The 24,678-nt window shown below is 36.5% G+C and overlaps 2 long non-coding RNA genes across 2 annotated transcripts; one reads left to right on the forward strand and one right to left on the reverse strand.

Moving 5' to 3' along the window:
* Positions 1-80: 80 nt before the first annotated feature.
* On the reverse strand, positions 81-1,401 carry LOC119087779. The gene is made up of 2 exons (XR_005091260.1): positions 1,124-1,401; positions 81-661 (listed from the first exon to the last, which is right to left on the reverse strand). It is a non-coding gene; the product is annotated as an uncharacterized LOC119087779 (long non-coding RNA).
* Positions 1,402-1,499: 98 nt separating this feature from the next.
* Positions 1,500-23,927, forward strand: LOC119087780. The gene is made up of 6 exons (XR_005091261.1): positions 1,500-1,537; positions 4,250-4,339; positions 14,527-14,593; positions 19,127-19,155; positions 19,248-19,320; positions 23,807-23,927. It is a non-coding gene; the product is annotated as an uncharacterized LOC119087780 (long non-coding RNA).
* The last annotated feature ends 751 nt before the right edge of the window (positions 23,928-24,678 follow it).

The following is a 24,678-nucleotide window of genomic DNA, read 5'->3' on the forward strand; positions in this document are numbered from 1 at the left end:
TCTGTTTCCCTTCCTATTATGACTTGTGCTTATCTTTATATTTGGAGGGGCAAGACTTCCATAACATAATTTCTATGTTATTATGTAAACCAAATCAACACAAGTTATTTTATTATTTCATTCAATCAGTTTTATTCTTAACTACTATTTTGTGAAAAACATTTTGCACTTTAAACCAAACCAAACATCTGATTTATTCTGCTGATATTCTATAAAAAATGTTTTGACATGCATCTTTAAAATATGTAAAATTAATACATTTGAAAAAATACTCATAGTATCCTGAAAATGGCACAGACCACAAATTATCTAAATGGCATGAATTTGGTATTGTGTAAAATATCATTTTCCAGTATTTCAGTAGTTAGAATGCTACTTTTGCATGAAAATCTCTTAAATCTGAAAGTAAAATGAGGCTCTTCCTGGCTTTTCTCCCTTTAAAACTTTAAATTTCTCTTTACAAGAAATTCATCCAACTGTGCATGTTGAACACATCCCTCATGCTCCATGACCTCATCTTTTTTCTCAGATCTCTTTTTAGCTCCCCTTTTTCCCAAAGACAAAGTCCTTTTTCACTTTCATGTCCTATATGCAAATGTGATTTGGAGCCAGGATGGAGAAGGAAGAGCTAGAGTGATTCGGATGCAGTACTCTCATGATGCTAGAAAAAAATGTACAGTAGAATTTTTTTAAAAAGAATAAAAAATTAAACAGCAACAGCTTGCGATTTCCTAATTAAAAGCATTAATTTACACACTCCCACAAAAGAATCAAGGAATAAAAATGAGAGAAAATCCATGACCTGTGTCTTTCTGAGACTTGATTTAGTTTTTAAACTTGATTACCTAAGTTCTATAGATAACATATTTTTCTTCTTTTTTACTGAAAATTTAAAATTTTTATTTATTTATTATTTTTATTTTTTGAGTGTTTTCATTTTTTAATTAATTTTTTATTCACTTTATGTACCAACCACAGTTCCCCCTCCCTCCCCTCCTCCTACCTCCTCCATCTCCAACCCACCCTCATCTACTCCTCAGAAAAGCTAAGGCCTCCCATGGGGAGTCAACAAGGCCTGGCACATTCAGTTGAGGTAGGACCAACCTCTCTCCCACATACCCACCTCCTCCATCAAGGCTGAGCAAGACATCCCACCATATGGAATAGGTTTCAAAAAGCCATCTCATGTACCAGGCATAGATCCTGGCCCCACTGCCAGGAGTCCCACAAACAGACCAGGCTACAAACTGTTGCCCACATGCAAAGATCTTGTTGGTCCCATGCAGGTTCCCCAGCTGTTGGACTAGTGTCCATGTACTCCCACAAGTTTGGGTCATCTGTCTCTGTGAGGTTCCCATCATGATCTTGATCCCCCTTCCTTCTACAATCCTCTTCTCTCTCTTCAACTGGACTTCTGTAGCTGGGCCTGGTGCTTGGATGTGGGTCTCTGCATCTGCTCCCATCAGTTACTGGATGAAGGTTCTATGATGACAGTTAGGGTCCTCACCAATCAGATTAAAAGGGAAGGCCAGTTCAGGTACTCTCTCCACTGTTGCTTGGGGTCTTAGCTGGGGTCATCCTTGTGAATTCCTGGGAATTTCTCTAGCATTGGGTTTATTCCTAGCTCCATAATGCTGCCCTCTATCTAGATATCTCTTTCATTGCTCTCCCACTCCATCCCTCCCTCAACTTAAGCAAACCATTCCCTCATGTTCTCATTACCCATGCCCTCTCCTTTATTGCCCCGCCCCCACTCCCTGTTTACCCAGAATATCTCATCTCTTTCCCCTTCCCAGGGTTATCCATGCATCCCTATTAGGGTCCTCCTTGTTACCTAGCTTCCCTGGAGCTGTGGATTGTCTGGTTACCCTTTGCTTTACATCTAGTATCCACTTATAAGTGAGTACATACTGTGTGTGCCTTTCTGGGTCTGGATTACCTCACTCAGGATGATTTTTTCCAGTTCTATCCATTTGCCTGCAAATTCATGATATTGTTTTTTTTTTTTTTTTTACTGCTGAGTAATACTCAGTTGTGTAAATGTACCGCATTTTCTTTATGCATTCTTCATTTGAGGGGCATCTAGGTTGTTTCTAGGTTCTGGCTATTACAAATAATGCCACTATGCATGTGTTGAGCAAGTGTCCTTGTGGTATGATTGAGCATCCTTTGGATATATGCCCAAGATTGACATAGCTGGGTCTTGAGGTAGATTGATTCCTAATTTTTGGAGAAACCACCATTCTGATTTCCAGAGTGGCTGTACAGTTTGCAACTCCCACTAGAAGTGGAGAAGTGTTCCCCTTACTCCAAATCCTCTCCAACATAGGCTGTCAGTGTTTTTGATCTTAGCCATTCCGACAGGTGTAAGGTGGTATCTCAGAGTCGTTTTGATTTGCATTTCCTGGTGACTAATGATGTTGAGCAATTCCTTAAATGTCTTTCAGCCATTTGAGATTCTTCTGTTGAGAATTCTCTGTTTAGATCTCTACCCCATTTTTAAATTGGATTATTTGGTATTTTGATGTCTAGTTTCTTGAGTTTTTTTTTTTATATATTTTGGAGATCAGTCCTCTGTCAGATGTGGGTTTGGTGAAGATCTTTTCCCATTCTGTGGGCTGTCCTATAAGCCAATCTAAGCCAAGACAGTTGGGTGACTGAGGCAGGCCAATGGTTAGTTTGAGGCCAGTCTAGGTTATATAATGAGTCCAGGTGGTACAACATTTACCCAGCCTGTACAAGACCCTGAATTCAAGCCTCATCACTATAAATGGAGGGGGAGGAAGAGAAAGACGAGAATGTGGATAATGAAAATAAAAGATACTGTTAGATTATAGAGAAATCTATAATTATAGATGAATCAATATGCAGATGAAGTAAAGTTACATAGAGAAGCAGACTGGAATAAGAGTCGGGCATGAGGGAAGGTTAGGTCTCAAGTTGGCTAGAGAGAAGAAATAGCAAAAGTTTTGTCTTAGTTACGTTCCCATTGCTGTGATACATGACCAAAAGCAGTTTGAGGAAAGGTTTTATTGGGCTTATATACCTTGAGTCCACTGAAGGAAGCCAAGGCAGGAACTCAAGGAGAAGCCTGGAGGTAGGAGCCTAACCAAACCAAACAAAAATGAAAACACCCCACTTGATGATGGTGGATGATTTTTTTTATGTGTTCTTGGATTCAGTTTGCCAGTATTTTATTGAGTATTTTTGCATCAATGTTCATGATTTTTGACAAAGAAGCCAAAACTGTACAATGGAAAAAAAGAAAGCATCTTTAACAAATGGTGCTCACATAACTGATGTCAACATGTAGAAAACTGCAAATAGATCCATATATATCACCAAACTCAAGCACAAAATTCAAGTCCAAGTAGATCAAAGACTTCAACATAAATCGAGGTACACTGAACATGATAGAAGAGAAAGTGGGAGGTAGCCTTGAACGCATTGGCACTGGAGACCACTTCCTAAATATAACACCAGCAGCACAGACACTGAGAGCAGCAATCAATAAATGGGACCTCCAGAAACTGAAAAGCTTCTGCAAGGCAAAGAACACTGTAAATAAGACAAGATGAAAAAATTATTTTTTACTGTAAGGATTGTAAATACTTTATTCTGTCGTATTTATTATAATTTCAGTAAAATTATTATGCTCAAATCTGTTTTTAAACATCTCATTAATACGAAATTTGCAAAAATGATGTTCTATGTGTCCCAAAGTCAAATCCTGTCTAATATGCATATCACTTAATGTTCTGGTTGTTAATACATGCCCACTTACATTCCATTGTGGGTTTATATTGTCAGTTTTCAATGATGTTAAATATATATTTCATCTAGGAAGTATATGTGTGATAATAAATTCCTATTTAAAACTTTTTGAAATTATTTATTTTCATATCAACAATACTTGCTTTCACTTTTTTTTTTAAAGGACTACCTTTTTCTATTTAAATATATGTATGACTGTGTCTCAGGTCTGTATGGGTATGTGCATTTCTGTGCAGATACCCAGAGAGGCCTGAGGAGTCAGCAAACTGAAGATGGAGTTACAGATGGCTATGAGCCACCTGAGGTGGATGCTGGGACCCAAACACAGGCTCCCTGCAAGAGCAGGCTGCCTGCTTAACCACTGAGCCATCTCTCTAGCTCTAGAATACCTTCTTTTAAAATAAAAAAAAACATAGCTTAAATATTCAAAAGCGATTGAAAATTGATAGATCTATGTTAATATTTCTTTTATCAGGATACCTCTACACGTATTCAACCAAGATATATTCTTCAGTTATCATTAGGATTAACTCCAACCCCACAAATATTCTAAATGGAGGGAAAGGTAAGAATTATGTCATCAGTATGCCATGTTAAGGAATTATTAAAATCAGGGCCAACGTGCATTTTACTAGCCAAAAGTTATCTATAAAACTAACTATGCAGTAAGAAATAAGAAGCATTAGACTGTAATGTTATAAGTATCATGAAGCTTCAGTAGTATTTTAAATCGGATATGTCAAGAGCTGAATTATAGAGTTTGACTCAGTTCTTAAGAGTACATACTATTTTTCCAAAGGACCTGAGTTCAGTTCCCAGCACCCAAATTAGGAGGAAAACAACCACCACATAACTCAGCTCCTGGAGGATCCAACTCCTCTTCTTCTGTAAGCGCCTGTGCTCAGTAACAAACATACCCCAAAAAGGACATGCACAAATATATGCAATTTAGAGTAACTTAATTTTTACAAAAGAAATAGGAATTATAAGTATATTTTAATTTTGTTTATCTGAAGAATTTCAAGCAGTAAGAATTTGTAAAGAAGATAGGAAATGGTAGATAGAATGGGTGTAGAGGAAGGGATAATGTATATTGCGAAGAGTATAAAAAGAATGTCTTTAGGAAATGAAGTGAGGAATTAGACTTATGGGGAAATATGAACTAGTGGTATGGAAATATAACTGAGAGGAAAAAGAAAGGGGTGCTGTACTTTGTGTCTTTATCACTTGTGGAAAAGTGTGAAAGCCTGAAGAATTGGTTCATAATGGAAGTTCTTTTAATGTACAGTAGATAATCATACACATCTGTGTCACCCATAACATATATGGAATGCTTGTGGATTCCTGGGAACTTCCCTAGCACCCGGTTTCTCTTTATCCCCATGATGTCTCCCTCTATCATGGTATCTCCTTCACTGGTCTCCCACTCAGTTCCTGTTCCAGCTTGACCCTGTTCCCTCATGTTCTCATCCCTCATCCCCTACCTGCTATTGCGCCCCCTCAACTAGGCCCTCTGCATAAGTGAGGCAGTTGTGTACCTTGATCTGCTTAAGAGGCCCCTTGGCAGTAGGATCAGGATCCATCCCTGGAGCATGAGCCGGCCTTCTGGAGCTCACTACCTATGGTTGGATACCATACACAGCCTTGATGTAGGGGGAGGGGCTTGGACTTGCCTTGGCTGAATGTACCAGGCTCTGCTGACTCCCCATGGGAGGCCTGGCCTTGTTAGAGGAGGGTTAATGGGGGTTGGGGGTTGGGGGAGAAGACAGGGGAAGAGGGGGAATCTGTGGTTGGTATGTAAAATAAATTAATTTTTTTTTTTTTATAAAAAATATACGGAATGTCCAATGCAAGTTTTTCTACTTCTCTGATTCTGTGACACAGGCCAAAATATCAATGACAGGCAGAAGCAGTACATGATTCGGAAATGATCAGCAGACGATCAGTCTAAGTCGTGATCATTGCCTCAGGCTCCTTAGGCAGTGTGTATTGGAACACTGAAAGAACCCTATGAGTTTGACACCACAATGTAAAATTCTGTATAACGGAATGTGGATGGAGACTAATTGAACTAAGGCTTCTCAAATATTCATGGACAGTCTACTGAGGACCACTGTTAAAATTTAATCTCTGATTCAACAGCCCTGGACCTCTACATGTATAAGTCATGTTCAGGTGATGGGGATTTGTCTGGTGGTTTAAGCAAATTAAATGCTACTTAGCATTCAGTTGTAGAATAACAAAAGCATGCTTTCATTAGATGTGGCCTTGTGCCCAAAGGTAGGAGAGGATGGTTTCTAATTTTTAGTACTTGTGAAAACTCAGGCTATTGTGGTTTTATATCAGCTATAAATGACATTTATTTTGTATTTACATTTCCTTGATTCGAAGATTCCTTACTACAATGTAATCTAGAAAGTAAAAAGGAATGCATTCCTCACAGTTTTAAGCATGTTTGTATACAAAGTAATCCTTATTATTCTATGAGTGGATCAGTTCAGTCCACATTTTTTGTGGAGAAGTGACTTATTCCCTTCACTGTATTTTGTCAATGCCTCATGTTTGCGGGATTACAATTCAATATGGAAACTTTGAGAGTACATTGGTGTGAATGTCTCTGCAGTGTTTATATGAGACAGCATTCTACTTCAGTTTGGATGGTTGGAATTCCACTATGAGTCGCTGGTTTCAACCTGCACTCACTTTGAGATAGGTTGTCTTACTTTAATTACAAACTTCATAGTGGTGTGTATGACTTTTGTATTTAGTTTAGTTATTTTTATTTGGATTATGATCATGCTTTGCAATTTTTCATTCAATTACATATTAGGCCTTTTTGTTTTTACCAAATATCCTATATTTGAGATCTAGAAAGACTCTAAGCACAACATGCAAAGAAAATCCATTAAAATGCTTTCCAAATATCCTTACTCATTCCCCAAATCAGTTATGATGATTTTCCATTGCAAGTCTTTTCATTGTATTTATATATTTTTTAAATATTGATTATATTTATTTACCCTATTCTCTAATCCCATCACCTTCCCCCTCCCATTCTCCCCTAACCCCAATTCTGTTAAAAAAGGAACAGACCTCCCATGGGTATCAACAAAGCATGGCATATCAAATTGAGATATGACTAAACTCTTTCACTTGTAAAAGCTAGGCAAGACAACCCAGTATGAGGACTAGGTTCCCCAAAGCCAGCTAAAGCATTAGGGACAGCCCCTGCTCTCAGTGCTGGGAGTCCCACAAGTAGACCAAGCTACACAGCTAATACATATGTAGAGGGCATAGGTGAGTCCCATGCAGGTTCCCTGGCTGTCAGTTCAGACACCGTGAGCTCCTCAGAGCCCAGCTTAGTAGTTTTTGTGGGTTCCCTTGTGTTGTTATTGATCCCCCCACACTTGTACAATCCTGCCTCTGTCTCTCCAGCAGGATTCCCTACACTCAGTCCAATGCTTGGCTGTGGGTCTCTGCATCTGTTTCTATCAGTTACTGAATGAAGGCTCTCTAATGACAATTGAGGTAGTCAACAATCTATTGGTTTTATTGTAGGTCTCTGGACCATTCAGCCTCTGGGTCCTAGCACTCCAGGCAGTGTTGGGTAGGCTCACTCTCATGGTATGAGTCTGAGGCTAGACCAGTCATTGGTTGGCCACTCCTACAATCTCCTTGCTACCCTGATCATGCCCTGCCCCCCCTCCACCCTGAACCCCACACTTCCAATAGGCGGGGCAGAATGTAGGTCAAAGGTTGTATGGCTGTGGTAGAGTCCCAGTTCTTTCACTGGAAGTCCACCTGGTCACAGGAGATGGTCTGTTCAGGATATGCATCCACCATTGCTCAGAGTCTTAGCTGTGGTCATCCTTGTAGATTTCTAGAAGTTTCTTTTGCACCAGGTTTCTATCTGAGCCTGGAATGCACCCCCATTCCAGTCATCTCCTTCAGTACTCCCCCCTCCACCCCCCTACCCAATCACTCATGTTCCCATCTCCACACACCCCCATTACACCCATGAGATCTCTTCTGTTTCCCCTTCCCTGGGATATCCATGCATTCTTCCTTGCGCCCTTCTTGTTACCTAGCCTCTCTGGGTCTGTGAATTGTAGCATTGTTATCCTTTATTGCTAATATCTACTTGTAAGTGAGTGCAATCTATGTTTGTCTTTCTGGGTCTGGGTTAGCTCACTCAGGATGATATTTTCTATTTCCATCCATTTACTTGCAAATTTCACGATGTCATTGTTTTTAATTTTCTAAGGAATTGCCATATTGAATTCCAAAGTGGCTGAACAAGTTTGCACTCCCACCAGCAGTGCAGGAGTGTTCCCCTTGTTCCACATCCTCTCCAGCATAAGCTGTCATTTGTGTATTTTGTCTTAGCCATTCTGACAGGTGTAAGATGGAATCTCAGAGTTGTTTTGATTTGCATTTCCCTGGTGGCTAAGTATGTTTAACATTTCTCTAAGTGTATCTCAGCCATTTGGGATTCTTCCATTGAGAATTCTCTGTTTTGATCAATACCCCACTTTTTAATTGGATTATTTGGTATTTTGATGTCTAGTTTCTTGAGTTCTTTATATATTTTGGAAATCAGCACTCTGTCAGATGTGGGGTTGGTGAGGATCTTTTTCTATTCTGTAGGCTGCTGTCTTGTCCTATTGACAGTGTCCTTTGCCTTATAGAAGCTTTTCAGTTTCAGGAGGTCCCATTTGTTAATTGTCAATCTTAGTGTCTGTGCTACTGGTGTTCTATTCAGGAAATTGTTTCCTGTGCCAATGTGTTTAAGGCTATTTCTCACTTTCTCTTCTGTCAGGTTCAGTATATTTGGTTTTATGTTGAGGTCTTTGATTCACTTGGACTTGAGTTTTGTGCAGGTTGATATGTACACACACACACACACACACACACACACAGACACACACACACACATTTGCATTATTCTACATGCTGACATTCAGTTATGTCAGCACCATTTGTTCAAGATGCTTTCTTTCCCCTATGGTATACTTTTGGCTTCTTTATCAAAAACCAGGTATGCATAGGTGTGTGGTTTTACATCTGGGTCCCAATTCAATTCCATTGATCCACCTATCTGTTTTTATGCCAGTACCATGCTGTTTTTATTACTATAACTCTGAAGTAGCACTTGAAATTAGAGATGATGATACAAACTCAAGTACTTTTCTTTTACAGGGTTATTTTAGCTATCCTGGGTTTTTTTTTTCATATGAAGTCAAGTATTGTTGTAGAATATTATTTTATGGTGTGTTATATTTGTTTATGCTCTGGAACATTTGTTTAATGATACAAAGATGGTTGCATTCTTTTATGTTGCATTTGTTTAACTCTGTGAAGCTGTGTTACTTTGCCTGACTAAAACACCTGATGATCTAATAAAGAACTGAACAGCCAATGGTGAGGCAGAAGAAAGAATAGGCAGGGCTAGCAGACAGAGAAAATAATTAGAAGGAAAAATCTGGTTGGAAATAAAAAGAGAAGAAGGAGCGAGAGAAGGAGGAGAATACAAGGGGCCAGCCACCCAGCTACACAACCAGCAACAGAGTAAGAAAGAAAGGTTTACAGAAATAGAGAAAGGTAAAAGCCCAGAGGCAAAAGATTAAGGACTTGTCATGTAGGTCTTTCACTTGCTTGGTTAGAGTTACCACAAGAAATTTTCTATTATTTGTGGCTATTGTGAAGGATGTTGTTGCCCTGATTTCCTTTTCAGCCTGTTTATCATTTGTATATAAGAGGGCTTCTTTGTGTGTGTGTGCGTGTGCGTGTGCGTGTGCGTGTACGTGTGTGTGTGTGTGTGTGTGTGTGTGTGTGTGTGTGTATTTTGTATCCATTCACATAACTGAAGGTATTTGTCAGCTGGAAGAGTTCCCTAGTACAGTTTTCGAAGATCTTACCTATACTATCATATCATCTGTAAAAAGCAGTACTTGACTTCTTCCTTTCCAATTTTCTATCACCTTGATCTCCTTTTATTGTCTTATTGCTCTAGCCAGAATCTCGAGTACTATATTTAATAGGTAAAGGAAGAGTCGACAGCCTTGTCTTGTTCCTGATTTAGTGGAATTGCTTTGAGTTTCTCTCCATTTAAGTTGATGTTGGCTATAGGCTTAGTGATATTGCTTTTATTGTGTTTAGGTGTGTTCCTTTTATCCTTGATCCCTCCAATTCTTTTATCATGAGATGAGGTTGGATTCTGTCAAAGGCTTTTTCAGCATCATTTCTAGTGAGATGATCATGTGGTTTGTTTTTCTTTCATTTTGTCTATATGATGGATTATATTGACAGATTTTCAAATGTTGAGCCATTTCTGCATCTCTGGGATGAAGCCTATGTGATCATGATGGATGATATTTTTGATGTTCTCTTGGATTCTACTTGTGAATATTTCACATCAATGTTCATGAGGGAAATTTGTCTGAAATTCTCTTTCTTTGTTGAGTCTTTGTGTGATTTGGATATCAGGCTGACTGTGGCCTCATAAAAAGGATTTGTCATGGTCCTTCCATTTCTATTTTGTGGAATAATTTGAGAAGTATTGGTATTAACTCTTCTTTGAAAGTCTGGTAGAATTCTGCCCTGAAACCATCTGGCCCTGGACTGTTTATGGTTGGGAGACTTTTAATGAATGTTCTATTTCCTTAGGGGTTATAGGTCTTTTTAAATTGTTTATTGTCTTGATTTAATTTTGGTATGTGGTATCTATCAAGAAAATTTTTTTTTTCTTTTAGATTTTCCAGTTTTATAGAGTACAGGTTTTTGAAGTATGATCTAATGATTCTCAGTATTTTCAGTTTCTACTGTTATGTCTCACATTTCATTTCTGATTTTGTTAATTTGAATAGTCTTTCTCTGCCTTTTGGTTAGTTTGGATAAGGGTTTATCTATCTTGTTGATTTTCTCAAAGAAGCAGCTCTTTGTTTCATTGATTCTTTGTAGTTATTTTTGTCTCTACTTTATTGATTCAGTCCTCAGTTTGATTATTTCCTGCTACTCCCCTTGTGTCCATATGTTTCTTTTTGTTCTAGAACTTTCAGGTGTGCTGTTAAGTTGCTAGTATGAGATTTCTTGAAATTCTTTATGGAGGCTCTTTTACTATGAACTTTCCTCTTAGCACTGCTTTCATTGTGTCCCCTAAGTTTGGGTGTGTTGTATATTCATTTTCATTGATTTCTATGAAGTCTTTAGTTTATTTATTTCTTCCTGGACCCATTAGTAATTCAGTTGAGAGTTGTTCAGTTTCCATGTGTTTGTAGGCTTTCTATAGTTTGTGGTGTTGTTCAATTCCAACTTTAGTCCATGGTGCTGTGATAAGATACAGGGGGCCATTCCAATTTTTTTTTGTATCTGTTGAGACTTGCTTTGTGACTGAGTATGTGGTTATTTTTGGAGAAGGTTCCATGAGGTACCGAGAAGAAGGTACATTATTTTGTGTTTGAGTGAATATTCTGTAGATGTCTGTTAAATATCATTTGAGTCATAACATCTGTTAATTCTGTTATTTTTTTGTTTAGTTTCTGTCTGGAAGACCTGTCCATTGGTGGGAGTTGGGTGTTAAAGTCTCCCACTATTATCGTGTGAGGTTTTATGTGTGATTTAAGTTTTAATAATGTTTCTTTTATAAATGTGGGTGCTCTTACATTTGGGGCATAGATGTTTAGAATTGACACATCATCTTGATGGTCTTTTCCTTTCATGAATATGAAATGTCTTTTTTCATTGCTTTTTTAAAAATTTGGTTGAAGTCTGTTTTGTTAGTTATTATGATAAGCTACACCAGCTTGCTTCTTAAGTCTGTTTGATTGGAAAAATCTTTTTCCAATCCTTTACTCTGAGGTAGTGTCTGTCTTTGGTTTTGAAATGTGTTTCTTATGTGCAGCAGTAGGATGGATACTGTTTTTTGTATTCATTCTGTTAGTCTGTGTGTTTTTATTGGTAAATTGAGTTCATTGACATTGAGGGATACTAACAACTAGTGTTTGCTAATTCATGTTATTTTTTTGTTGTTGTTGTTGGTGGTGGTTGTGGTGGTGGTAGTGTGTGTGTGTGTGTGTGTGTGTGTGTGTGTGTGTGTGTGTGTGTTTCCTTCCTTCTTTGGGTTTTGCTGGTGTGAGATTATCTATTTCCTATGTTTTCATGGGTGTAGCCAACTTTCTTAGGTTGGAGTTTTCCTTCTAGTACTTTCTGTAGCACTGGACTTGTAGATTGGTATTGTTTAAATTTGACTTTTCATGAAATATACTGTTTTCTCCATGTAAGATGATTGAAAGTTTTGCTGGATATAGTAGTCTGAGCTGACATTTGTGGTCTCTTGGTATCTGTAAGCCATCAGTCTTTAGAGACTCCACTGAGAAGTAGGGTGTAATTCTGATAAGTCTGCCTTTATATGACACTTGACTTTTTTCCTTTGCAGGTTTTAATATTCTTTCTTTATTCTGTACGTTTAGTGTTTTAGTTATTATGAGGCGAGGAGACCTTTTTTTTTTTTTCCTGGTCCAGTCTATTTGATGTTCTGTAGGCTTCTTGTACCTTTATAGGCATGTCCTCCTTAGGTTCTATGATTTTGCTGAATATATTTTCTGAGCTTTTGAGCTGGGCTTCTTCTCCTTCTTCTTTTCTTATTATTCTTAGGTTTGGTCTTTTCATAATGTTCCCGATTTCCTGGATGTTTTGGGTTAGGAATTTTTTAGACTTAGAATTTTCTTTAAGCGATGAATCTATTTCTTCTATCGTATCTTTAATGCCCGAGATTCTGTCTCCCATTGTTGTATTCTGGTGGTGATGCTTGCATCTGTAGTTAGCTCCTGCTCGCTTACCCAGTTTTCCATTTCCAGAACTCCCTCAGTTTGTTTTCTTTATTATATTGTTTCTATTTCCACTTTCAGGTCTTGAACCATTTCCTTCACCTGTTTGTTTTTTTTTTTATTTCCCCATCTTTCTTGGCATTCTTTAAAGGATTTATTGGTTTTCAATTTTTTTGTTTGTGTTTTCCTCGATTTCTTTAAGGGAATTTTTCATTTCCTCTTTAAAGGCCTCTTATCACCTTCATAAAGTTATTTTTAAGGTCTTTCTTGTGCTTCAGCTGTGTTGGAGTGTTCGGGTCTTGCTGCTGTAGGATTGCTGTGTTTTGGTGGTGCCATATTGCCCTTTGTGTTATTGTGTTCTTACACTGGCATTTAGACATTTGTGCTTGGGATGATTATAGGCCTAGGTGTTGATTCCCATGTTTGTCTTTGTTGGATGGGTGTTTTATTCCTTTGTTTTCTGTTTCCTCTCTGATCTGGCCTAAGTGGCCAAGACTTCTGATGACTGGCAAGTCTTCAGGTCCAGTAGGGTGGGCCTTGAGTCCCTAGCTCCAGCCTGGCCTCCAGTAAAGATTAAGCCTTCTGAAGTTGTAGACCAGAATATGGAGCCTGGGGGGTGGAGGGACGTTGCTGTTCTTCTGACAGGTGTGGAGTGGACTATACTTGCTCCTATGGAGTTTGCTCGAGCTGTGGAGAAGGGCTGGCCATGAGGAGAGTGATGGGTGGGAGGGGTTGGGCTGAGGAGCGGGTCTTAGGGACCAGGATCCTGGGGATGGTGGCCGTCCAGCTGACAGGCAGTTCACTCACCTGCTTGTTGACTGGTCTCACATTCTTTATCCACCCATCTGCTACTGGACTGTAAGCTGATTTCCCACCTTAGGTAGTGTGACTACGAGAGCGATAAAAGTGGAAGTGCTAGTATCTCAGTGTTCACACTCGATGGCCTTGGCATTCCAACATTCTAGACTTTTTCTCGTATTGTATGACATCATTTCCCTGCTCTCCATTCTACCTTATCGTCTTCTATATTCTATTTTCTTCCCATTAACATTTGTCTGTCAGTCTTAATACTGTACCTTTTACTTCTGCTTCTACTGCGCTTCATAAATTCTCACATTACTAGTGAAAACATCTATTTCTCTCAAAAAAACCTTCCATGTCAGGTTTTCTTATACCCATCAAATTCAGGATCCAAAACCTAAAACATAATCAGTAATTGAATTCTAAGACTACTGAATTGAAGACAGTTTACACAAAGATGTAAAAATGATTCTGTTCAGTTTGGTAATAAAATGATTAAACCTATAACTGAATATTTTACCCTTCTAGTTGTAAGGAAATGGAGGAGAGCTCTGTAGATAGATTGTTGAAAGCAACACATTTTTCTGGGGAAAGAGGAACATAATCAAGGAAGACATGTTATGTTGCATTGAGTAGTCAGAGTATTTCAAAAAAGCACAAGAAATCATCATGTATAAATTGTAGTGTCCAGTGAAGTGTAAACAGTTCACAGAAGTTGAACTAAGTAAAGACAGCTTTTCTTCTGGAGAAAGTTACTGTTAGGAAGGTACAAAATCACATTTTAAAAGATGCATTAATTTATGTTGGGTACATAGATGTGTAGGTGAATTTGACATATGTCTATATGTGAACATGGAACCCTTTATAATATAAATCATATCCTGAATTTCTCTGTAACTGTATTTTACATATCAGCAAATAACCATTGATAAAAAAGCTTAGATGAAGCTTAAACTGAGAAAACAAACATTTAATTATCACAATAACCACTTTTGAAACATTTATTTTTTCTCATGTATTCAATCCCAACCTACTTTTTAAACTTTTTTCTCTATTCAAGATTCCTACTTTAGAAATGTTATTTCTACTTTATTTGACTTATATAAATAAATATTTATTTTAACAGAAGCAGATTTACAGTTGAAGATGGAAATCTGAAAAATCTTGACGGCAATGAAATTACTCAATCATCTGTATGTAATGTTAAATTTGAATTTCTGCTTTGTTTTATACTTTAATATTTCTTTTGTACCACACTCTAAATTAAATCTTCTTCTTATCACATTTAGAATTAGTAGTACAAAACTTAAAATTTAATTTTAAAACATTTAACTAGTTAGAAGCTTTGAATTTTTCTTGACTATATATTAGCTCATGCTTAAAATTACTCTGGAAACTGTTAGTAATATTTTTGTTAGTATTTTATAAGGAGTTATATTATTCTTCCATAAAAAATATGAGACAAGCACTGGAAAATTTGAACAATATTGCACTGACCTCTCTGTTGCTATACGCCAAACAACATTATAACACTTTTTTTGGTACACTCAAGTAAACCAGCCAATACAAGCAAAGTGCTATCCAAGGAAGTTAGCTAACATGAGAGTAAATTAGGTCTTATCTTAATGCACATGCATGATCTAGGTATCTGATACTATTTGAGTTTGTATTTTCAGAAAATTGATAGACTATCTTGTGGAAATAGAGTGATTTGTGTTTGAGGTATCCCCAGTAACAATTTCATTCCTTTGATATTGAATAGTGTTTTGCCAGTTCTTGTCAGTAAAGCAGAGACAGAAATTGCACCCGAATTTTCTTTCCTTTCTCTATTGTGACCGTTTTGCCATCTGCAAAGTGACAGGTGGTAAGACAGTGGGCACAGCAAATGAGCTGTGAGCTGCAATTTAATAAAATAACCAAGCAGGCAGACAACGAACACTGAGGGGCAACACTATGGCACCCTCAGGGAGCTGCCTATTACAGTGGGAATGTGAGTAGCAGTGCAACTCTGTATTCAAGGGAGCCATTTCTAAATGTGACATTGAAGTTACCAAGTGGAACAGAAGGAGTCAGCCTTAGAGACAGAACAGTGACATGGTGGGTAACAATGGGGAAAAATCGTATCTGTTTATCATCTAAACCACTAGACTGCTAGCTAGGGGGAATCATATAACTCAGCTTATTAACTATCCTTGTGTGATCTTACTGTTTTGAGGAGAGAAAAATGAGCAAATGAGCACTGGACTCAATTCAGACATTTTCAACTACATGTTTTCCTGACTCACTTATGAATATTTTTACATTAAATTTTTTTCTGTATTCTGAAATTTCTATGCTATGATGTAAACAAAACCCATAATATTTTCCTTATTATTTTGTCATTTCATTCTCAACTTTGTTTTCTGTGCTAATTTTACTAGAAGTATTTAGCATTTTAAACCAAACAAGGCAACTTCTTGATTCTCCTGGTATTCCGACGACATGCTATGTGTCTGTTTTAGTGGATGTTGCTAAAAATGTAAAAACAACTAATAATATAGAGCAGTTCTCAAAATTACTTAGGGAATAGTGCATCACAAATTGTTCAAATGAAATTAATTTAATGTTGAGAAAAATATTTTTTAATTTTTAAATAATGAGAATATTTATATTGTGATGATATTTTAAATCCATATGAAAAATGAATGTGTTCTGGGTTTTCTGCCTGCATAATATTTTAAACTTCACTTTTCTAAAAGAAATCATGCAAATGGATAATGGATGGTGAACTTATTTCTTGTGCTACATACATCCTGTCCTTTCTCTCTGCCATTCTTTAAGTCCTTTTCATCTTAAACGAGTGTCTCACTTATATTTTCATATCCTATACATAGGTAGGATTATGTATGATTATTCATATAAAAATCCAAAATCAGAGTAAGTATATGGTATTTGCATTTCTCAGTCTCATTTAATTTGCTAAATGATTATCTACAGCTCCATTAATCTTTCTGTAAATGACATAATACCACTCTGTATAGCTGAAAATTTTCATTGTAACATTTAGTAATGTAGATAATCTAGTTAAGTTAATATGTTCAAATATAAATTTTTGATTATTCTCAATCATGGGATAAAAAAATAATGGTATATGTATGTGATGTTAAACCTTGTTAAGATATACATAGTGCCTAATGTTATGGCTGCTAATACATGAATACCAGTTTTTCATGGTGTGTTGAACCGTCTATTATCAATGACATTAAATATAATTTTGTTCTAGGAAGCATATGTCTTAAAATTAATTCATAAATTTAAAATATTTTGTAATCATGTTTTCAATATCAAGAATACTGGCTTTATTATTTTAAAAGTCTATACTTTTAGGTGTGTGTGTGTGTGTGTGTGTGTGTGTGTGTGTGTGTGTGTGTTTCTGTATGTGGGAATGTGTACATGCATTGAGTGTCTGCAGAGGCCAGATCCATTGAATCTCACTGTAATTGGAGGTAGAGGTGGTTGTGTACTGCCCAACAGCTCTGGTCCTCTACAAGAACAGAAAATCTCTTAACCACTAAGCCATTTCTCATCCATAGGATACTTGCCATTATAAGAGGTTCATTTATTTTATTCTAGAGTGAATGAAAATTCATGGCTGTCACTATTGATATTTGCTTTATTAGGATAATGTTAAACATATTCAGCTAAGGTGTAATCACTTATCAGCAAGACTAAGTCCAAGACCTATGAATATTCTAAATAAAGAAGGGAAAGGTAAGAATTATATGTCACCAGTAAATCACTTCAAAGAATATTTATTGAAATCAGAGCAAGCAAGATATTTACTAGCTAAATTAGTTACCTATTAGAAAATGTAGAAGAAGTAAGATGCACTAGATTATAATAAGAAGTAAGACCCATTAGACCATAATAAGAATATATCTCAAGCTGGACAGTGTTGGTGCACACCTTTAATCCCAGCACTCAGGAGGCAGAGGCAGGTGGATCTCTATGAGTTCGAGGTCAGCTTGGGCTACCAAGTGAGTTCCAGGAAAGGTGCAAAGCTACACAGAGAAACCCTGTCTCAAAAAACCAAAAAAAAAAAAAAAAAAAAAAAAATAATCATATCTCAAGAACATTCAATAACATATTAACTTGACAGTGTCAAAGTTTGAGCTGTTTTATAAGAAGATAGTAAAGTATTGTTTGCCTTAAGACTTTTCAAGGAATAATGATCTTGAAGGCAGATGGGGAATGAAGAGCAAAGTGACAGATAAAAAGGAAGGGACTGGGTTAGCTGTATTAATTCATGGCTGATAACTTCTTTAGGAAAATGAAGTCTTAGACATTCAGGAGACATATTCCATGAGTTAGTAGTGTGGAAACATGACCGAGAAGTAGAAGGAAGAATGCTATAATTCTTATCTTCATCACCTGTAGAAACACATGAATGATTAAGGAAATTTACAATATTTGGTAAATTTGGTAGCTGTAAATATCTGTGTCAGCAATACAAGTCAAAATTTAAAGTTATGTATGGGGCTGTTCTTTCCCTGTTTATCATAAAGGCCAAAATGTGAATGTCAGGGAGTAACAATAAATGCCCATGAAAGTGATCAGTTGGTAACAGGTCTATATGGTGGCCCTGACTTTGTAGGCAATTTAAATTTTGATCACTGAAAGAAAAACTATGTGCTAGATACTGTGAGGTAAAATTTCATATATGTAATGTGCATGGAAGCTCCAATCTGAGTAGGGCATATCTAAGTTTCATAAACAGCTGATTAGGGACCATGGTCAAATTTTAGTTGGTAATCCAGCACCCTTGAGGTCTGCATTTATAAGACTTCAAGTGATACAGATGTTGGTGGCACTACAATCAAACCCAAAGCCTCAGAGCCACGCAGGTGTTGCGTATCAAACCTGCATGTTCATTAAACGTGACTCTGGATCCAAAGGTATAGTATTTTCTAAATTTTAGCATTTGTAAAATCTCAGATTATGTTTAGTTGTAAATTTATTTTAATATTGTAAATTTATTTTGTAGTTTCCAGGTACCACATACCTTTTGAGAATTGCTAACTAAAAGTTCACATTTATAAATTAGAGACAAAGGAAATGTATTCCTCACATTATTGAGCTCATTTATGTGCACCAGAATATTTTATTCTTTATTGGCTATGTGAATGTCCAAGCTGATCAGTTCAGTCAAATTGTTTAGTGAGAGATCAATCATGTCTTTCATTGTAAATTTTTGTCAGTGCCTTAATCTTGCCAAGTTACAATGTAATGTGAAAACACTGAAGCTGTTATTAGTCTGTTGGTGTGAATGTCCCCTAGGTGTTTATTTCAAGACATTTGGTGTAGCATTCTACTATCAGCTTGGAAGTTGGAACACTCTCCAAGTACCTGATGTCAATCTGTACTCAGAGATGAGTTCCGTCTCTTTAATTATAGACTTCACTTTAGTACATGTGACCTTTGATCTTAGTTGTGTTTATTTATCAGAATCATAATCATACTTTGAAAAATTTTAATTAAATATTTACTCTTGTTTTTTTCAAGAGTCTGTTTACTATATTTGAGATATAGAAAGACTAACACATAACTTGAGTGAAAAATCCACCCCAACACCAACTTTTCTTAACTACTCTCAAATTCCATTCTGATAGTCATAATTTTAAGCCTACTTCTACATGAAATTATGATAGATTTAGGCATATTAATATATAATTGATTTATCATTTTAGGATTTCAAAAGAAATATCCCAAATGGAAGGTAATAATTTTATTTTCTATCCTGGACTATTAAGTTCATAAGGTATGACATTTAGGAAAGTAATTAACTACATATTTTTAAAACCCATTCAGGCTCCCACTGACCTGAGAGATTCTAAGACAGTAGAAATATCATCAGTGACTTATGGACAAGAATTCTCAGCAGGTAAATTCTACAACAGTGTATTCTTTGGAGCAACTACTTTCAAACATGGGAGATACCCACTGTTTTATAATCCCTAAAACTTTGTTTCTAAACCCAGGTGGAAAGATTTGTTGTAAATGATTGGAAGATCATCATAACATTATAATTTCAAAGTAAGCTTTTAAGCTTAAAAATAGATGTATCTTTTAAAATGTTAGGTATAATTAAGATATTTTTAGCATTATGTCAGTACACTTGTCTTCCTTTTGGAAGTTTGATGGTCTAACCTTACTGAGCTTATCAAGGAAAGTCAAGTTTTGAAGAGGTAGAAAAGGTTTGCTGTAGAATTAAAGTATGGTGGTCCATATCTGTACATTAAATTAACTGAGAGGCTGAGGCAAGAGCTTCCTTCCTGACCAGGAATTTTGAGTGAGCCCGCTTTATGTACAAATAATGTGTATATTTAAGTACGTTGTGCCTTTAATTCTCCATGGAAAAGCAGTCTGTGGGTTAAGCGCATGTGGTGTATCTTCTAATTTGTGATGTGCCAAATTCATTGTCCATAATGAGTCATTGTACCCGCTATGAAGTAAAACTTCACATGACACTGTATGATGAACCATGTTTCCCCAAATGGCGGAGGGAAACCTATGCTTCACACACATCCAAGTCCTCTCGATAATATTTACAAGTATCACCAAATCCATAACCTGTGTTTGTTCATTTTATTTTTATCTTGTTTTTGTTTGACAGTTTTCTTTTCAAGTTTATGGTTAATTGTAGTTTTGTCACTTTAAATACTCACCTACTAGAGTGAATTTTACATCTTCCCTAGGGTTTGTCATATGAAATTTATGTTCTTTACAAATGAACTAAACTGAGCTGGAGAGATGGCTCAGCCGTTAAAGGCTAGGCTCACAACCAAAAATACAAATGAACTGAACTTCACTTTATTATTTCTTGATGATTCTGTTTCAAAAATGAATCACCAGTTCTTGAAAAAAATTTCAGTGAATCCCAGCAACATTCATAGATACAAATGAAAATGTCAAAGTAAATAAAAAAACAAAAAACAAAAAACCCTTAATTCATGGAGTTCCACCACAACCTGTTTCCTAAGTGTAGTGACAGCATGTAGTCACTAAGGAATCCCAATTTGTATTTACACTCCTTCAACTGGTCTTTTTCTATACTTTTCACTAATGGTTTTGCAGGAAATATACTTTAAGCAGTCCATGAGTTCAAGGTTACACTATATTTATAGATATTTATCTTCTAAATGACTTCTTTTTTTCTTTGTGCCACTCATATTCATGGTCACATTTAGGAGATCTATCTCAGTTTCAGAAGTGAACATGAACTTATCATAGGTATATTTCTAAATGGTGTATATCAGATGGCATTACATGAATGATATTTTCCAAATGATCCATATCAAAATCATGATTCATTTGCATGATTTTCTTAAGCATCATACAAAGTAGTGTCCCTCATGATGTTGGTTTCATACACATATATGAATATATTGTTCCAATTATCCTGTGAGAATCTCCCCATGTTTTTCTTGTTTGCCCATGGTAATTTCCTTCTATTTTTTACATAAGTAAACATCCTTTGTAAGAATAAACTTTAACTTAAAAATGATAAAACAAAATTTAGTTTTTGTAATAACTAAATCTTAATATTTGTATTGTTGTAAAGACTCATTCATACATTAGAAATGTTACTTTTAGTTTACTTGAATTATATAAATATTTACTTATTTTAATAGAGGCAGATTTGAAAATGAAAACAGAATTTTCAAGAATATCTTGAAGACAATGAAAGTATCCAATCATATGTACATAAACCTTAATTTTGAATTTCTGCCTTAATATTTGCTTTGTAAACAGCTTTGTAAATTTAAATTGACGCAGGTTAAGTTAAATCTTCCTCTAAACATGCATTTAGACAGAATACTTCAAAGCTTACATTTTGATTTTTAAACATTTAAATAGTTGAAACTTTTGAATTTTCCTTGAATTAGCACATACTTGAATTTTCTTTTGGAAATATTACTATTCCTGTACTATATGTTTCCTCCCTTATTTCTTCTATTGTAAAATCTAAGAGAATTGTGTATTTTTTATTAGTAAGCCCTGGAAATAGGAGCACTATTATTATTGCCTTGATCCTCCTATTGTTATGTTCCAGTCACTTTATGTTAGATCTTATTCTAATACCCATACACAATGCAGGTCTTTGACACTGTGCTTGCAGAAAATTGATAGACTACGTATCCTGTGGGAGGAGAATGGTTTGTGCCTGAGGTCTCCCCAATGTCATTTTCATTCCCTTGATGAATAGTTTCCCACCAGTTCTTTTTTTTTTAAATTTTTTTTGATATATATTTTTTATTTTACAATATCATTCAGTTCTACATATCAGCCATGGGTTCCCCTATTCTCCCCCCTCCCATGCCCTCCCCTTACCCCCAGCCCACCCTCCATTCCCACCTCCTCCAGGACAAGTCCTCCCCGAGGACTGTGATCAACTTGGTAGACTCAGTCCAGGGAGGTCCAGTCCCTTCCTCCCAGACTAAGCCAAGTGTCCCTGCATAAGTTCCAGGTTTCAGACAGCCAACTCATGCAATGAGCACAGGACTTGGTCCCACTGCCTAGATGCCTCCCAAACTGATCAAGCCAATCAACTGTCTCACCTATTCAGAGGGCCTGATCCAGCTGGGAGCCCCTCAGCCTTTGGTTCATAGTTCATGTGTTTCCATTCATTTGGCTATTTTTTTCAATAATTGAGTAAAACTGAAATTTATTATATGCCACAGTCGTCCTAGGGACCTCCATGCTATATATATAGCCTCTATGGTTCTATGGGCTGTGGTCTGATTGTTCTTTATTTTATATTTAGAATCCACCAATGAGTGAGTACATACCATAACTGTCTTTCTGGGTTTGGGTTACCTCACTCAGGATGATTTTTTCTAGTTCCATCCATTTGCCTGCAAATTTCATGCTTTCATTGTTTTTCTCTGCTGAGTAGTACTCCATTGTGTATATGTACCACATTTTTTTCATCCATTCTTCCGTTGATGGGCATCTAGGTTGTTTCCAGGTTCTGGCTATTACAAATAGTGCTGCTATGAACATAGCTGAGCATGTATCTTTATGGTATAAATCAGCATTCCTTGGGTAGATGCCCAAGAGTGGGATGGCTGGGTCTTGAGGTAGTTCGATTCCTAATTTTCTGAGAAACCGCCATACTGATTTCCACAGTGGTTGTACAAGTTTACATTCCCATGGTGGAGGAGTGTTCCCTGCCCACCAGTTCTTATCATCTAAGCAGAGACAGAATCTAGAATGTCTTTCTTCCATTGACTTCAGCTATTTTTTTTTAAAGATTTATTTATTTACTATGTATACAGTGTTCTGTCTTCACATATCCCTGCAGGCCAGAAGAGGGCGCCAGATCTCATTATAGATGGTTGCGAGCCACCATGTGGTTGCTGGGAATTGAACTCAGGACCTCTTGAAGAACAGCCAGTGCTCTTAACCGCTGAGCCATCTCTCCAGCCTGACTTCAGCTATTTTTTAGTTATTGAATATCTGAGAAGTGACAGGTAGCGAGACAGTGGGTATAGCAGACGAGGCTTTGTGATACGCTTGAATAAAATAACAAAGTCACCAAAAATCAGGATTCAAGTACACACACAAATAACACTGACCTTGTGGCTCTGGAGAAATTTTCCTTCATTGTGGAAATCAGAGTAAGAGTGTGGCTTTATATTGAGGGAAATCTTTGTGGATTGTCAGCGAAGCTACTTTGGAAAAGAAACAACAGCATCATGGGTAAAGAGCAGAGAAAGCCATGCCTGTTTTAAATCCAGTCTTTAGAAACCAAGATTATATAAAGGAGGCTGGGATTCAGATAATCAGGCTTAATGCGTTTTTTTCATTCCTGTAAGGGGAAGAAAATGTGCTATTATATACTGGATTAATTTAGACACTTACTAAAATATGTTCTGATTCCCTTTTAAATAATTTTTGCAATTTAATAAATATTTCTTGGGAAAGAGTTCTATAATTCATCTAACATTTCCATCCTATTATATAAAGCAAATGTGCAAAAAATTCCAACCAGTTAATAATAAAGAAAAAGAGGCCTTGTTTTCAAGAGGGAAAACATGGGAAGGTATATGGGCAGGGTTGAGGGAAAGAAAAGGAAAAAAAAAAAACCATGAGTATATTTAAATTAAAAATTAAAATTAAAAACATTTCCAACATTCTGTTCTTATTTACTATATGTACATGTTTAATAAAGAATATTCACAGAAATGCACACATAGCCTTTGTCTGGAAACAGATGTAATTTAATGTATTTATATTTTTGTATATGTTTTTAAAACATGCTATTTTAGTTTCCTGGATATTTACCTTTAAAAATGGAACTCATGTACTTTGTCCCAAAGTGATTAGATTTCCTCATTTAATAACATTGATTTTGATTTCACCAGAATTCTGTTACAGGACTTCAACCAAGGCCTAGTCCTTATTTGTCATTAGGACTAACTCAAAGGCCCACGAATCTTCTAAATGAATGAAGGAAAGGTAAGAGTTATGTATCATCACTAAGCAATTTCAAAGAATATTGATTAAAATCAGGGTGAGCAACATACCATTAGCTAAAAGCTTTGCCTATAAAAAGTGCTTTAGAAATAACAATTCATTATGTTGTAATAAGTTATGTATCTCACAAATTTTTGATACTATTTTTAAATAGCGTCTGATAAAAGCTGCATTATAAAAGTAGGTGCTATTCTTCTTTTTATTGAAGATAGAGTGTTCTCTCATACAATACAACTGGACCACAGTTTCCATCCCTCTTCTCCTCCCAGTTCTCCCCCATGTAGACGAAATTCTAAACGGTCTTATTAAATAAGAAACACAGACCCAAATACAGAGTTAAAAGCCCAAGAGGTCTGAGCACTAGCGAAGAGCCAAGACCACCTTATCTTACCATTCGCTGCCGTCCTTCCCCTGAGAGACCTTCTTCCTGTGTGTCTTGTGTTTTATTGCTTTCCTGTTCTGCCTTTTCATTGGCTCTAAGCCCAGCCACATGACTTCCTCGTCACTGCCAGTCTATACAGACCTCCTAGTCTCTATGGTTGGTACTGGGATTAAAGATTCAAGGATCACCACGCTTGGCTGTGTCTTGACCACACAGAGACTCTGCCTGCCAGGTGATCAGATTAAGGGTGTGGGCTACCACCACTTGACTTTTATTCCTGGCTCACTAATAACATCTGATCTTCAGGCAAACTCTATTTATTAACATACAAATAAAATCACATTTCAGCACAATTAAAATATCACCATACCCCCACCT

Source organism: Peromyscus leucopus, chromosome 4, assembly GCF_004664715.2.
Source record: "Peromyscus leucopus breed LL Stock chromosome 4, UCI_PerLeu_2.1, whole genome shotgun sequence".
In the NCBI taxonomy this organism is placed as follows: domain Eukaryota; kingdom Metazoa; phylum Chordata; class Mammalia; order Rodentia; family Cricetidae; genus Peromyscus; species Peromyscus leucopus.